Raw genomic sequence first — 15,481 nt, 5'->3', positions numbered from 1 at the left:
ATGAACAGCAGGTACCTGTGTACTTTTAAATGTGTCTGGTTCAAAGTTGGGTTCAGTTATAGTTTTTGCCCTGAAAAAAGTCCCTGCTCCCATGGTGATATGTTCTGATCTTCCAAGAAATACCAGGGTAGAGTTAGTTATAATGAATGTTGTGGGCTGTTAAAGCCTTGGGACTGACTATTAGGTCATATTTCAAAAGAGTGCATACATATAAAGTACAAGCTGTGAAACTAAGGCATTACCTTGGAGATTCTGCAAAGCAACAGGAGAGGAGTCACACTGTGAGGCCTTGCTTAGTAAAGGTCAGACTGTCAGCGCAGGGCAGCCACTCTAATCTCCCCTGACCTGACCTTCAATAGCGCAACATTATCTCTATTAGCATCTACAAAAGCCATGCTCCATTCCTGTATGTGTGCATGTCCATATTTATATGTGTATATGTTTGTGTGTATGCCTGGTAGTGTTGTTTAGTGTTGCTTGTGTGCGTCAGTGTGTGAGCCTTGCAGAATTTTCCAGCTTGCAACTGGCATCCTGCCCGGCAGTGGGACAAAAGCTCTGACAACCTAGGCAATGGCAGCCAAGGGTAATAGCCAAGGGTAACTCCATGAGTGCAGTTCAGTGACCAGACAAAAAGCAAGTGTAGGAGAGCCTGTAAGTGCCCACTAAAAACTGGCAGGGACCATGACTGCTTCTTGTTGAGGGGGCTTCTAATTGGTTTAGAACCCATGTCATCACCACTTAGAGTGGTTTAAGATATGCCTTCACATCCCAATATCCACGTCCGCTAAGTGGAGAGGTGGTGAGGATCTAGTCTGGATCATGAACAGGTTTAAATGGAAGATTGTTTGAGATAATGAGGTTGGGTTAGTCTCTGGAGAGAGATTGCACAGTTTTTTTATGACTGCTTTTCATGCTTGGCATTCTGACTTTAACAATCTATATTTCCAATGAGCTCTCATTAAAGCAAAGAATTTTTCACCACTCTAAAACCCCATAGTGGTCGTTCAGACTTCTCTCGCTCTCTTTTTCTCTTTTGTTCTTACCCTTGAAGAACTAAATTGTCAGTAAGAGGCATTGGCAGGAACCTGGCTTTTTCCTCCAGTGTTAATGAGATACAAAGTGCAAAGCGAACCTTTCAGCCTTCACTTCATATTCACTTGTTGAGCTAGTGGGAGTCAGTTAGTGAAGTTTTTTTTATTTTTTATTTTTTTTTATTTTTAAGTGACCTAATAATGTCTGACCTCTATCCTGAAACAGCTCAGCTTCCTCTGTAAACACTCCATGGTGGGAGCACCCTGTTGTAAAATCTTGTCAGAGTCATTAGTCAAATCGACACCCAACTGAGTTTAAAGTGTGCAGGCGGCAAAGTTGGGAGAAGTGAGGATATCCTGTTGATTTCATTTTATCTTTGAAAAAAAAAAATGAATCTGTATATTACAAAGTGTTTTACCTGCAAAGAAAATTAACATTGGCATGAGCAAAGCTTATATGAAATTAGGAAAATGAGAAAGAGTAAAAAAGTAGAGACAATATTGCATAGGGGTTTGGAGGTAGTGATGGGGGGAGTGTGGGGGTTCAAAGCCGTTCCACTATAGGGAGCTCAATTATGGCCCCAGGCAATGCTGTCGGCAAAAGAAAGTTCAAGAGGTGTGGAACAAAAGAGAGTCTTGAAAAAAGCTTTCTTTAGGCTTCACAGTCTAGTTACTAGGATGCTGAGTTGGATGTGGCAAAGTGCCCCAGGGGAGGCCAGGAGCACTGAGAGACAGTAACCTGAGATGAGAGGTACCTGAGCCATGAGCATCAAACCACTCCTGTGATCCACTGAAGACCAGGCTTTATCTGTTCACTCACTGGTTCCCCAACTATTGACAATTGGAGTGATCCTGACATTCTCGTCAGACTGGTCTTTCTGGGAATGACCACTGAAGCAGAGTAAATGTTTGTTACAAAAAGTGTTTGTTTTTTTTCCTCAGTTGAACTTCTTTAATAGAAGTGTTTTGTGTATGAAATAGTCCTGGCAGTCTTTAAAAAAATATATTATGTTGGGTGTTAAAATAATCTTTTATATTTGCAAAGAAGGAGATTTATAGCATCTCAGGAAATCAGGCCATTTAATAAAAATATGTTTGACTAAGGTGAAAGGCCTCCCGCTTGGAAAACTCTCACATAACAGTGTTGACTTGAGTAAGGTGTATTTATTTCTATTTCTGCAAAGCAGTTTGATAAACAGTTATTTAAATGTATGGATCTGCTTAGATTAGTATGTGTTTTGAAAGGCAAAATGCTGAAAGTAAAAATGGAGCATTTTCAATTAATTTTTAGGCTTTTTGCCCACAGAGTTTCTGGCAAACCTTTTTTCTATCATTACCCCCCCATTTATATTACTGCCTTAAGTCCCCTAAATCCTATGACTACTGCATCTCGCACAGCTGTGCACTTTTATGGCATTTGCTAATGTACTGTAAATGACATAAAATATGACAAGCTTAGTTTTCTGCCAGCTCTTGCTTTTATATCATTTTTTATACCATTTTGAATTCCCATTTATTCATTTGAAGGCAGATGTGATTTTATGTCCTTGCCATGGCTGTAAAGTGCTACTTTGAAATGCAAATTTAGATTTGATTGAGAGAAAAGGGTGTTGTGTACGAGGTGGCAGCGTCAAAGCAAGTCCAAGGGGAGATGTTTTGTGGTCCCATTTGGGGCTTGGTGATGTATTGCTGGAAGAGCATAGACTGGTAGAGGACGCTTTAGGACAAGCTGTTAAGCTCTTAACTCTAGTCCCATCAATGAAATACAGACGTTGCAGACAGATTCTCATCTGGTGTTCTCACTGTAAACCTCATGTCTTAACCCTCCTGTTGTCCTCAGGTCAAGGAAGGACAGGAGGAAGGAAGGAAGGAAGTAAGGAGAGAAGGATGGAAGGAAGGAAGGAAGGGAGGAAGGAGAGAAGGAAGGAAGGAAGGAATGAAGGGAGGAAAGAAAGGAGGAAGGAAGGAAGGAAGGAAAGAAAGGAGGATGGAAGGAAGGAAGGAAGGAAGGAGGGAAGGAATGAAGGGAGGAAAGAAAGGAGGACGGAAGGAAGGAAGGAAGGACGGAAGGGAAGGAGTAAGGAGGGAGGGAGGGAAAGAGGAAGGAAATAAGGAAGGAAGGAAGGAAGGAAAGGGGTAAGGAGGGAGGGAGGAAGGAAGGAAAGAAGGAAGCAAGGAAGGATGGAAGGAAGTGAGGAAAGAAGTATGGAAGGAGGAGGGAGCAAAGAAACAAAGGAAAAATTAAAGAAAGAGGAAGGAAGGAAGGAAAGAAGGAATGGAGGAAGGAATGAAGGAAGGAAGGAAGGAAAGACCAGTCAAAACAGACGGGGTCAATTTGACCCGGAAGGACGACAGGAGGGTTAAAGGGAAACTTGTTTTCAACCAGTATTCTATCATTACAATGTGTGTAGTATATGTAAATGAACTATTTTTAACTTTACTCCATGTTGCCTACACCCAGTGCACAAACGTCACAGTGCTGAGTTTCTCTGTGATTCCTAACAAACACTAACAAAAAACAATTATCTTGATGTGGTGTTACTATTACAACGTATGAGGCTGAGAGAGAGGGGTCCCTGCAGCCAGACAGACAGCTGCTCAAATGACTGGTGTCCGGTGATGATTGTCAGAGAGAATGAAAACAGAAAAACTCACGCTGCAACAAACTTTTTGGTGCTGCTGCATCCAGTGGCACTGTACAGCACTCAGTAAGTTTGCATTGATCCACATAATGTAACTGACTCCAGCGCATCATCGATCCCTGCACACTGTTACATATACTTATATCAAGACTTGATGAGGAAAACATTCTGAAAATGAAAATAACCCCTCGGTAAAGGGGATATAATGCTGCTGCTCACTTACTTTGTCTTTGCTAACTTTGTCTTTAGTGCTCTGCCAGCCGTGAACACACTGTCAGTAGAGTAGACTCAGTATGACTGGACAAGATTGTGTGCAATGCATTCTGGCTATTGCAGGATTTCCCCTTAAGAGCAGTATGGTGAATCTACAGGCTTTTTTCTCAGTTTTCTGTAGTCATGGGGCACCAATTTCAAAAATAATTGCACATTTCTACTACATAGGTGACCTAGTTTTAAGAAATCATTATATTCAGAGCGGTGAATTCTCCCTTTAAAAAAGCTGAATTCCCATTCCAAACACACTACAGCTTTTCACCCCTTTTCACCACTTAAAAGGCGTTGCCTCCAGCTTTCTGGAAATAATGTTTTTGTCCATTTATGGGCAGATTTCAAAGAAAGGCTTTTGGGAATCCAAATGAAATTACAGGATAGAGTGTCTGCTTATTGCCTTATATGCACTTAAAGGCAGAGTGTATACTTGAAAGGTAATGGCTTTCTGCAGTCAAGTATTATGGTGGCTCCCACACTGAAATGGATCTCTTTACTCCTGCCGTGACAGAGTCCTCTCAGTGAAGGTGTGGCATAATGTAGTTCAGACTAAGGCCTCTTATCACATGTCAGTGGTATCCTGCACACCTTGATAAAGCCTCCTTCTTTCCTCCCTTGTCTTGTAACAGCATTCCTCTCTGTCTGACAGGTACTGTAGCTAACGGTAACCTGCCTCTCATCTACTGTATACACACACACAAACACACACACACACACACACACACACAAACATTTTCACCAATGCAGCAGGAAGGGCCTGGAGAAAATGGTCAGGTTAAACAGTCCGAAGTTTTCAATCATCCTCAAAGGGCTACTGACACCTTAAAAACTGCTAACCAGACAGAGGTTAAGTTAAATTCTGTCTAATTGTTAATATTACATTGTTAGAAAACAGAAATACAAACCTTTGATAGATTTCACTCTGTAGAGCCATTTTGGAATTTGAACAAGGTATCACACACTGAAAAAAACATCGATGTTGAGGTCCAACATCTGAGCCCTCCCTTTGAAAATGACACAATATATCAGAAGCCCCTTTCCTGAACTGTTATCTCTCAGGATGCTGTTTCTTTTTCAGTGAGGTGGCATTTGGGAGATGTGCGGCCTCTTTTCTTTTTCAATTAGGCAACACGTGACAAACACATGATGGTTTTGAGCTGGGTTAAGAAATGATGTTAAGCCATCATGTTTCACCTTGTGTAGTTAAAAGCCACATTTACAAAATAAAATAAGTGACAACACTCACACAAACATACGCCATAGGAATACACAGGCCCAAAACAGTATAATTCCAATGCCTACTACAAGACAGAATTGTAATTACAGCTCTCTTGACAATAGACAAGGAAGGGATCATTATTGCAACATTTATGAGCATTTATGGTAAAGGCAGAATGCCTGCGTTGCCTGTAATGGCCTTGGCTGAGCCACTGACATTGTGATTTAACCTGGCACTTTGGCAGTGGCGAGCCGCTTCTCCAAATCAAGGCTAAGTGGCGGATTCATCAGTGCCCTGTCGAGATGAAACACTCGCCCGGCGGTGACACGGAGATGAGGCCCTGATTGGGACAAATACGTCTCCCTCTGGTGTCAGCTCTCATTCACCAGTCTGAGCGCAGGCTGAAAGAAAGACAAATGTTTTGATTAGGGGTCTCTTTCAATGTCACAGCAGCCAGCCAAGAAGAATGAGATGAGGCTGTCTCTAAGGGAAGCAAATAGTTGAAGACGATGAGAGGAAAATGGATGTTTCTACTGTCTGGAGGATGTTGAATGGGGATTTTATGAGTCAGAGAAAGCTCAGTGAGAGCATCTTTTTTAATGAGACCACATTCTTTTTTTTTCTAGGAGACCATTTCAATTTCTGCTTGGTGATTGTTAGAATTCAGCATGTTATAAATAAAAGCTTTCATAAAAGTGAAAGTGACATTAGCTGTGTTATTTTATTGGATTATTTGAAAAGCGGCAGAAAGTTCCAGCTTTGTCAACATCGGAGGTTTGATTTGTTTCTAAGCCAGCACAACAATGACTCAACAATGAGTACTGTGACATGTCTATCAATAACATATTACTTATTCACTCATCCTCATAGTTTGATGTTTGGAGACCATTACTTACTGTAGGTATTAAATTATAATTCCATCCCAAATCAAGACATTTAAAAAAATTAGCTGCTGTATCCTTTGGGGGAATGTTTGTCAAAGGGCTCTTTTTTATATAATTCAACCATTCTCTCTCCTCTAATCTACTGAAGTCAACAGGAAATGGAAATGTGCTTCATTTCCATCTCAGAGGGGAATTTAATGTCTTGGAGAAAGTCTGTTTGTCTTTCTATGTACTCTTATGTTTGTTAATATGATGATGCAGACTTTATATTCTTATGTAGCAACGTTACTAAGAACAACATATTGATGACTGTGTTCTTAGCTTACTGTAAATAGATTAAGAGAAAATATACAACATAGCTTTTGCAAGAGAAACTTTGACAGATATGATGTATTTCAGTGTGATGCTGCGGACAGTAACCGCCTCCAAGCACCACCGTTGTTGAACCGTGATAACCTAATCTTGGACACAATATTATAGAGAGTTTCGTTTATGTACAGAACACCTTGGCATACCAGTTCAGCTTTCATGGCAAATTATATGGGTATTTAATATTCCTTTACAATAAAGTTGTGGAAACCAAGGCACAGAAAAAAGGAAATGTGCTAATTTACTATGAATAATTCAGAGCCATTCCTGTGAAGTGAGATGTATTGTACTAAAATTGGGGTTTTATCCCAAATGGCAACACGAATATGAACTGAATAAACACCATGACATAATTTTTTAAAGCATGATGACTTGTTAGCAACTTTGTCCTACTATTAAAACCTTTGTATGAATTGTACACCTTTTCTTTACCTTCCCTGACACATGGATACATGCCTTTTTTGCTTTATTTTCCAAGGGCTTTGATCCATCTCTTGATTTAATCTCACTAAAATGCTCCAAGTCTTGAAAGTCAAGGTACACCTTTTATCTTGTCAGCCTCACAAAATATGAGTTATAGCTGGACAAAAGGCGGCTTAATGTGGCTTTCTGTGCCAGTGACATATCATGTAATAGAAAAATGGGACTCTCTTTCAAAATATATGATATGCCCTATTGGACTTAGGCCCTTTCTGCACCGCATCCATCAAATCAGCCACCTCAGTCTGTTTCAAATGCTCATCATTCCTTAATGAACATGATCAATCCCAATGTTTGCCCACTTTGAACACCCTTCAAGGTCCCCTCACCTGCACAAACTTATTCCCTATGCAAATCACCAAGTGTCTTGACACTCAGTAAACATTCAAGTGTTTACATGTCAGCAAAAGAGACAATAGCAAAGCTGGCCTTGAGCTCGGAAAACAAACATTCAAACAGATACTGCAGTGACAGAGAGCACTGAAGAGGCAGGAGGAGATGAAGTGTTGAAAGGTGACAAAGGAAGGACGTAACGATGAAGTGGAGAAACAGAAGGGACCCTTCCTATTCAATCAGGTCCCATCTGAACTCCCAAACTCCTTCTCTTCTCCATCTCCCTTGCTCATTTGCATCTCTTTTATGTCCCTGCTTCCCATTATGCAAAAAAGCACACGCTAAAAAAAGTAGTCCGGTTTGCAAAGTGCATCGCTCCATTTCCCCCACAGTTTTTTAATCAATACCAGCCAATGGAGGAGGGTTATGTGCTGTTCAGTCACATTTATGCTCACTAGAATATTTGAATCGTTCTCTTTGAACTGTGGTTACCTTGGAAACCAGCCCACAGCAGTTGGTGCTTTATAACAGTAATTACAATCAGTGGTCAGACTAGGTCTTGTGTTTACAGAACAGTACTCACATACATCCAGTGAGTAGACTACTTTGTGTGTATTGCTCTATTCCACTCTGCTTGGACCGCTTAGAGGCTGGCAACCTTGAAGACCTTTACACTTCATTAAAGCACACTCTGTCTCTCTTTCATCATAGGAGATGTTAAAACAGATTTGTTTGTTTTTGTCTCAAGATTTTGCAAGAGGCTAAGAATCCATTCTATGGCTCATGATGCCTCGATGACCTTTAGACCCAATTGTATGCGAGCTGCCAAAAAAAGATGCAGCCTGGAGAAATTTAATAAACCGTTTGTGGCCCCTGATACTTCATTCTCTGATGTCCATGAAATCTCACTTCTTCTGGCTGTGTAGCTGATGATAAAGCGAGTGCCTGCAAGGCCTTCCCGCTGTTTCCATTTGTAATTTTTAGAAGTCATCATCGGAGGCAATTCGTCTTGATTGTGCCTTGGCAACTGTCATGCTCCACTAATGCACAGTACGAGAGAGGGCATAAATACAACGTCTTCCGGCAGCACTGATGTTTATCTTCTCTGCCTCATGAATTTGCATTCCCACAGACACATTTTACTCATAATGGCAGGCTTCACAGCATAGATAGGCTTGCTGTATTATCAGTCTATGTACAGTGTTTGTTTTACAAGTGGACAGGCAGGAAAAAAGGATTTGAACATTGTGATGAGGAAGATAAATTGATACATGCCTCCTCCAATCGGCTTGACAGAGCTTCATGAAATATTCATTATTGGTAACTATTGTTGTGACTTTGCCAGCTGTATCTGAGGGGCTAACATTTTTATACTAATGAAGTAGCCAGTTTAATAAAGATCCTAGTTGCACTGAGAAATATGGAATTTGAGGCATTGTCATTCATGCTGTTCCTTCTGTTTTTGAAAGTAGACATTTGTTCACAGCCTCGTGTAATTTCCACTTCTCTAAACACACTGAAGGTAATTTCTGCCAGAATGACTTGAGTTTATAAGTGTGTGTTTCTTACACCGTCTCCTGTGCGATGACTGTAGGTGTAGAATTCTTTCTTTGTGACTGGATGCTGTACTGTTCATGGAATTTCACAGATTTAATGCCATAAGGTGAGTTAAGCTATTCATTTATAGTCACTTTCATCTGCAGAGTTAGTGCCTTCATGCACTCAGACTTAACGCTGAGATTAGCGTGCTGTGACATAGTCTGTGTAGTTCAGTGTGTGTGTGTGTGTGTGTGTGTGTGTGGAATGCACTGACTCGAGGTGCCTGTTTATGGTATACACGTGTTACTAGAAATGCCAAATATCAAGAAAATGCCCCTCTAATTGCCTTATTAAACTTTTACAAGCACTAAATCAATCACAGCTAATCACAATTATTGGATGACTTATGTGGTGACCCATTACTTCTGAATTTATGTTGTGAATAAATTAGATTATAAAACATAGTTGATCGAAGCGTGACTTTCAGTGGTTATGACTAGTAATTACTTGGCTGTTTTCCTGCCAAGTTTCTGTCACACATTCGCGTTAATATTGCTTTAACACCTCTGAAATTAGGCCTACTCGCCGTTTTTCCAGATTTGTCAGACATTACACAGAATACATTTATCACTAATATGAAACTGACTTTCGCAAACATGGATGGGAGTCATATCACCACGGGCAAGACACTGTAGAAGTCATTATTTTGTGGTTTCCATCCTCTATACGGAGTGATGAATCTCACAGCAGCACGCTCCACTGACAATGTCAAATTAATGATTATGCTGTAGATAATTAAAGTGCACGAATCATGGCCATTAGACCTATGGTGAGGATGGGAGAAGGCGCACTGGAGTTGTGGGTTCCAGCTAATCAGTGCCTGACGACAAAAGGACAAGAACATGCATCGCTGCCTCAGAGGAGTAGGAGGTCTGGTGAAGAGATAGGAATGTGTGATAGGCAAGTTTCAGTTGGAAGAGGTGTAGATGTGTGTAGTGTAATCTTAATAAACAGATATCTGCATATGAATGAATGCAGAATCTGGTTCTGTTTGCAGCCCTAGTAGTATTCACCACATCATGTTTGGTTGCATGCAAATGAACAGTCAGTGTTGAGACCAAAAAGAAGCAGAACACATTTGATGAAATGCAATGTTAGAACCTACCAGCTATAATCTGATGGTGATTTAGCATTTTATTACCCTTTTGTCAAAATTGTATCTGCATTCATATGCATATATCTGTTTATAGAGCTTAGCCGAAATGTTATCTGGACTGGCTCAAGTTGCTAATTGGACTGTAAACAATGATTGGTGCATGGAAGAGGAAGCTTTGGCCCAGATATCGGCTACACTGGAACCCCTGAAATATTTCCCGTTGCCCCCAGAGGCTAAATTGTTGTCAGACAGATAGCCAACAGGTTCCAAGATTATATATAAAGTAATCCATATTGCATATTTATGTTTATATTTAACTGCGGGGCTGAATTACAGACACAATTGGAATCCTTTCACCATTGCTGAGTAATAATTTGCAGAACGTCGGAAAAGATAGAAAAGAGAAAACAATGTTTTGGTCATCATGCTTAAGAAGTGTGCTTCTCTTTGGTGTTTAAACACATGGAGTGGTTGGATCTCATGCAGTACAAGTGGATATTATGTTTCATTTGACTCAGGTTCTGGTGATTATTTCAATAGTATATATTAAAATAATGTGAATTAGTTTCTGAATTCACACCTCCGAGCACCTGTCACCTATGATAATGATATCAGTTGCAGTTGATTGGAAGATAAAAAAAACATTCTAATACATCTCCCCTCCCCCATCTGTTTCTCTCTCCAGTACATCCAGTTACTTTTACCTCTGAAAACTACCACCGGCAATGTCATAAAAAAAGAAAACATGGTCATTGGCTCCCAAACTACAACAAAAACTGACAAACTCACCCACTCCTTCACATCCGGAAGCCCTCCTGTGCCTCTAAATTGCTGGTATAAAATGCCCAGGCCAGAGGGGTAATAGTTTTTGATAATGACCCTGGGCTAAAGCTTTGGTGCTGTGTGGCCACATGCCACACAGGCGGCATGCTGATTATTTCTCTGAAGTGGGCTGGATGTGAGTCCGTAACGGTAATTTCCAGGCCTGATCGGCAGAGAGCGATGAAATTGGGGGCATTTAGCACTGAAGAGAAAATAGCGCTGGAGTGTGTGGAAATGCAGCAGCCGTCCAATGGTAAACAAATTATCTGAAGTGAACTGACAACATTAGGAGATGCAAAGTGTCGGTCCACATTACGAATATGGCTCTGTGTACTGTCTTTAACTATCTGCTTTTCCCCCCAATTTAAAAAAAAACTGGACAGACCTTATCAAAGATCTCTGGCCTCATGTTACTAAATGCAGGGTATTTAATCAAAGCCAGCATGAATCATAGTCTATCATTGCATGTTCACAAACACATCCAGCATGGGGTTATACGCGGACATTTGCAAGAGGATCCAACACTGTATCACTTATCTGAATAATTGATATGATGATATTGGGATACAGAAATATAGACAACATGTTTCTTGTGGTTTTATTTATGAATGCAGTTAATTTCTGTGAGGTTTTGTAAAAATCATATATTTTCTCTGTAGTAACATTTCATTGACGATTAATTGATGATATTATGTAGTTGTTCATAGATTTGATTCAAGATGATTGTCATGTAAAGTCTATGCAGCCTGTGAATGGTATGTTTAGTTTAAACCTTGTGCTGACCAAATAGTACTGGTGATACATTTAAAGAGCCCCTTTTAAGCTTTTGTGTTAAAACTGGTAAAAACAAGTTAAGGTTTTTAAATTCCAATATCTAATAAAAAAACAATCCCATTATTAAATATAATGTACCACACACAGCAGACCTACAATATATACTATTGCAAATATTTGAGACCTTGTCATTCCTGCTGCACCACTTCTCTCTGAAGGTAATCTCATGTAATTTCCACTTTTCAGAACACTCTGAAGGCAATTTCTGTCAGAATGACTTGAGATTGTACTTATACATCTCCTGTGCATTGACTGCGGGTGTAGACAAAGATCTCTGACCTCACCTAACTAAATGCAGAGCGTTTAATCAATACCAGCATGAATCATGGTCTATCATTTGACGCACATGAACACATCCAACAAGGTTTAATACACAGACATTTGCAAGAGGATCGACTTGCGTAACTCACTTATCTGAATAAAGATACAATAAAATCCTTTCTTTTCTACGTAATAACATGAGCTTTCATTTTCATTGACCTCTTGGTATTTCAGTTGTTGATAGATTTGATTCATGGTGATTGTCATGTAAAGTGTATGCAGCCTGTCAAGGGTATGTTTAGTATAGTGTCGCGTTGGTTAAATAATCATTGTGTCTTTACTAAACCTTTGTGTTAAAACTTAGATGAAAGCAGGTTGGGGAATTTTAAATTCCAGCATCTAATGAAAAAAATCCCATTACAAGGTACCATTCCTGTTGTGCAATCTCTCTCTGAAGGTAGACATTTGTTCACAGTCTCATGTTATTTCCACTTTTCACTCACACACTGAAGGCAATTTCTGTCAGAAATACTTGAGATTATAAGAGTGTGTTGTACTTATTCTTTATTATTATTTTTGACCTTACTAAATGCATGAATCATAGTCTGTCATTTAATGCACATGAACGTCCCCAGCAAGTTAATACACAGACATTTATAAGGGAATCCACTACTGTAAATCAAAATACGTTCTTTTCTATGTAATAACCTGATCTTTCATTTTCATTGACCTCGTGGTATTTTTTCAATAGCTGCCGATAGATTTAATTCATGATGAGTGTCATATAAAGTCTATGCAGCCTGTTAGTATAACCTCGTGCTGGCAAATGTAGTCTTTGTGATATGTTTAAGGAATCTCTTCTAATCCTTGAAAATGTGCTTTGCCATTGCACTATGGCCAGTTTTGAAATACTGACTCAAGTAAGATTATCATAGAATTTTTTTTTTACTCTTACTGTTTTTGCTATCTAACATTATGACCTTAACTGTATGTGGTGTATCATGTCAATCTTTGCTTCCGTTCTCACACAATATTATCAGACTGTATTAAAACTCAGAGCATGGTGCACACAACAGCTAGCTCTTCACACCTTTTTCATATCTTGGAACCTCTTGTCAAAGCTGCTTCTCCCAATAAACATCCTTATCTGGTTTTGTTACCATCTAAAGTACTGCGGTAATCTTGCTACCCGCTGACGCACAATTTAGCCTTGGCATTTTTGAACACTTAAGAATGAACTCATTCTCTGCCCACCTCCTAAAAAAACGAAGCTGGCTCTTAGGACCGATTTGAGTAAAAGCACAATGCACAATTTGGCAAATGTTAAGTGCTGAAGTAAAACATATATATCTGTTACAAATTTTTCCAGGCAGTGAAGGAAAACAGAGTTGTTGCTTTTGTTTTTTTGTCTTTAAAAAAAAAAAAGTTCTATTCATAGTTTGGCTGTTGCTGTGAGAGAAAACCCACGGGGCAGTGAGATGTCTCTTGTGACAGGCAAAGGGTTTCTGTTTCTGCTCTGTGTGCCCACACATTTACAAAACCTGAACTCTGAATTGAATTATTTCTTTATTTCTTTAACCAAGCTCTCGAGTAAAACCCCATTAGGATGCTTAATAAAGCGTTATTAACTTGGATCTCGAGCTCTGCAGGAACCTGTCGCCTTCCTCCTCTCCTATTAGTCTGAACTGTGCTGCTTGATTCTTAATTGGGCATTTTAGTCATCAAAATATGTTTTTTTTTTCATAAATAGGGGAATGGACAGGGGTTGTCTTCACTCCGTTGTCATGACTGGTAGATCAGGTATGGGGCCGTTTTTGCCAACACGGTGATACCCAGTGAAGGATGAATCTGGCAGATGTAACAGAGATTTATTTGGTGCAGAAGGGGATGGATGAATGAATGTAACCACCTTGATGTAAGCCCCAGCCTTCTCAAACACATCACCCGATTCCTCCAGCGCTGTGTTCCTATATGAAGGCACATTTGTCGGAAGACTCAGCCAGGCTTTAAATTGAATGAAGGAGGTCACTTTTTAACTGCTCAAGTGACAAGTACAAGCTGGTGTCAGTTTAGATTTTGATTTCCTCTGTCACCAATGTATTGTAATAGCGCTTCTAGGACATCAATCTAGGAACAGATAACTTTTTTTTTTTTTTTTTACATGTGCTTAAAGAATACTCAATCAATTCAATACAAAAGAAAGACCAAGTTTAAAGTCTTAAGTGTCAATTCAAGACACGCAGGTCTGAAGTAATGCTCAAGGTCTTAAGCTTTGGGGTTTGGGCAATGAATCCTTTGTTCTTCACTGGCACCCCCCCCCCCCCCCCCACCCCCCAATGTTTGAGAAAAGTCTCGGTATACTGAATGTCTAATGGATAATGGTTATTACTGACTGCTCTGCATGATCACTGTGTCATGCATGCTCTGCCTCTGTGGTGTGTAGCTGTCATGCTACTTGCGGCAACCATGATTATTTTCTCTCCGCTTTGTGTGGCGCTCAGACACAACGCAAAGGGCTCCGATGGTGGGGATATAAAATCGGTAGAGTGCCCCCTTAAGTCAGTGCAGCTGAAGTGCAAGTGAAGCCCAAAGTAATGCCCCATGTGTGTATTTGTGTGAGATGTGTGATTCAACTGAGTACAGTTAATTAATATTTCTGAAGGGGATATTTGAGAAGTCAAATATCCATTTACAACCGTTTCAGGGCAATGTGTGTCACAGAATTCGAATGAGTTCCTGCAGCAAATTGTCTCCTTAAATGTGTCTCTGTGTAGATGCATTATGAAAGGTAGGAAACTGTTAAAAACATGTTTCACTTAATTGAAGGCTGTAATCAAGCAGATACTGCTCCTCTCTGCCTGATGAGAGTGTGCAGCAGCATGACAGGCAGCCTATCTCTAAAAAAAATCATTTCTAATCTCTTTTTTTTTTTTTTTGATAAGACATGAGGCATGGAGTCCAAAAAAGGAGGACATGAGGATATAGGTGGATTATAGGAAGTATGGCATTATTTATGCCACCAACCGACAGACCCCCCCCCAATGCTAAATCAATTACAGCACAGGCTGAACTATTTGATAATATCATGACTGAGCAGATACAAGATTCCCTGGCGTTTAAAGTGTTTTTTTCCGGAACATGCCAAGAGATATGTTGAGTAGCTGTCTATATGTTAGCGTGCTCCGTCTGCATGCTGACTGCAGATGAGTACAGCCGAGATAAGCTCCTCACGTGGGAACACAGTCAGGGCTGAACAAAGCTGTCTAGGTTTGAAGGGCAATACATATGGTGAGATAACGTCTCACATAGCCTGCATCACACACACAAAAACATACACATTTACACATGAAGGACCTTGCTAGCCAAAGAGAGAAGCTGTTGAGCCTCAACATGATGAAAAGCTCATTATATGCTCTGAGGTACTGTCCTGATGTAATGTCATGTAATAGATGTATCTTAAATGAGGCAGTGGATTGTGGATGTGTTTTCGTTTTTGCACATTAAACTATATTTATTGAGTTTTTCAAAGCTGACATTTGCTTGATATGTTCAGTTTTTTCTTTCAGTTTTTATGAGGGAAAGGAAGAAAATGTTTACATATGAACATGTGTGCCTAGTCCCATATGTATAAACTTGCAGTCACA

Source organism: Scomber scombrus, chromosome 5 (assembly GCF_963691925.1).
Source record: "Scomber scombrus chromosome 5, fScoSco1.1, whole genome shotgun sequence".
Lineage (NCBI taxonomy): Eukaryota > Metazoa > Chordata > Actinopteri > Scombriformes > Scombridae > Scomber > Scomber scombrus.
Note: the sequence above shows the minus strand (reverse complement) of the source record.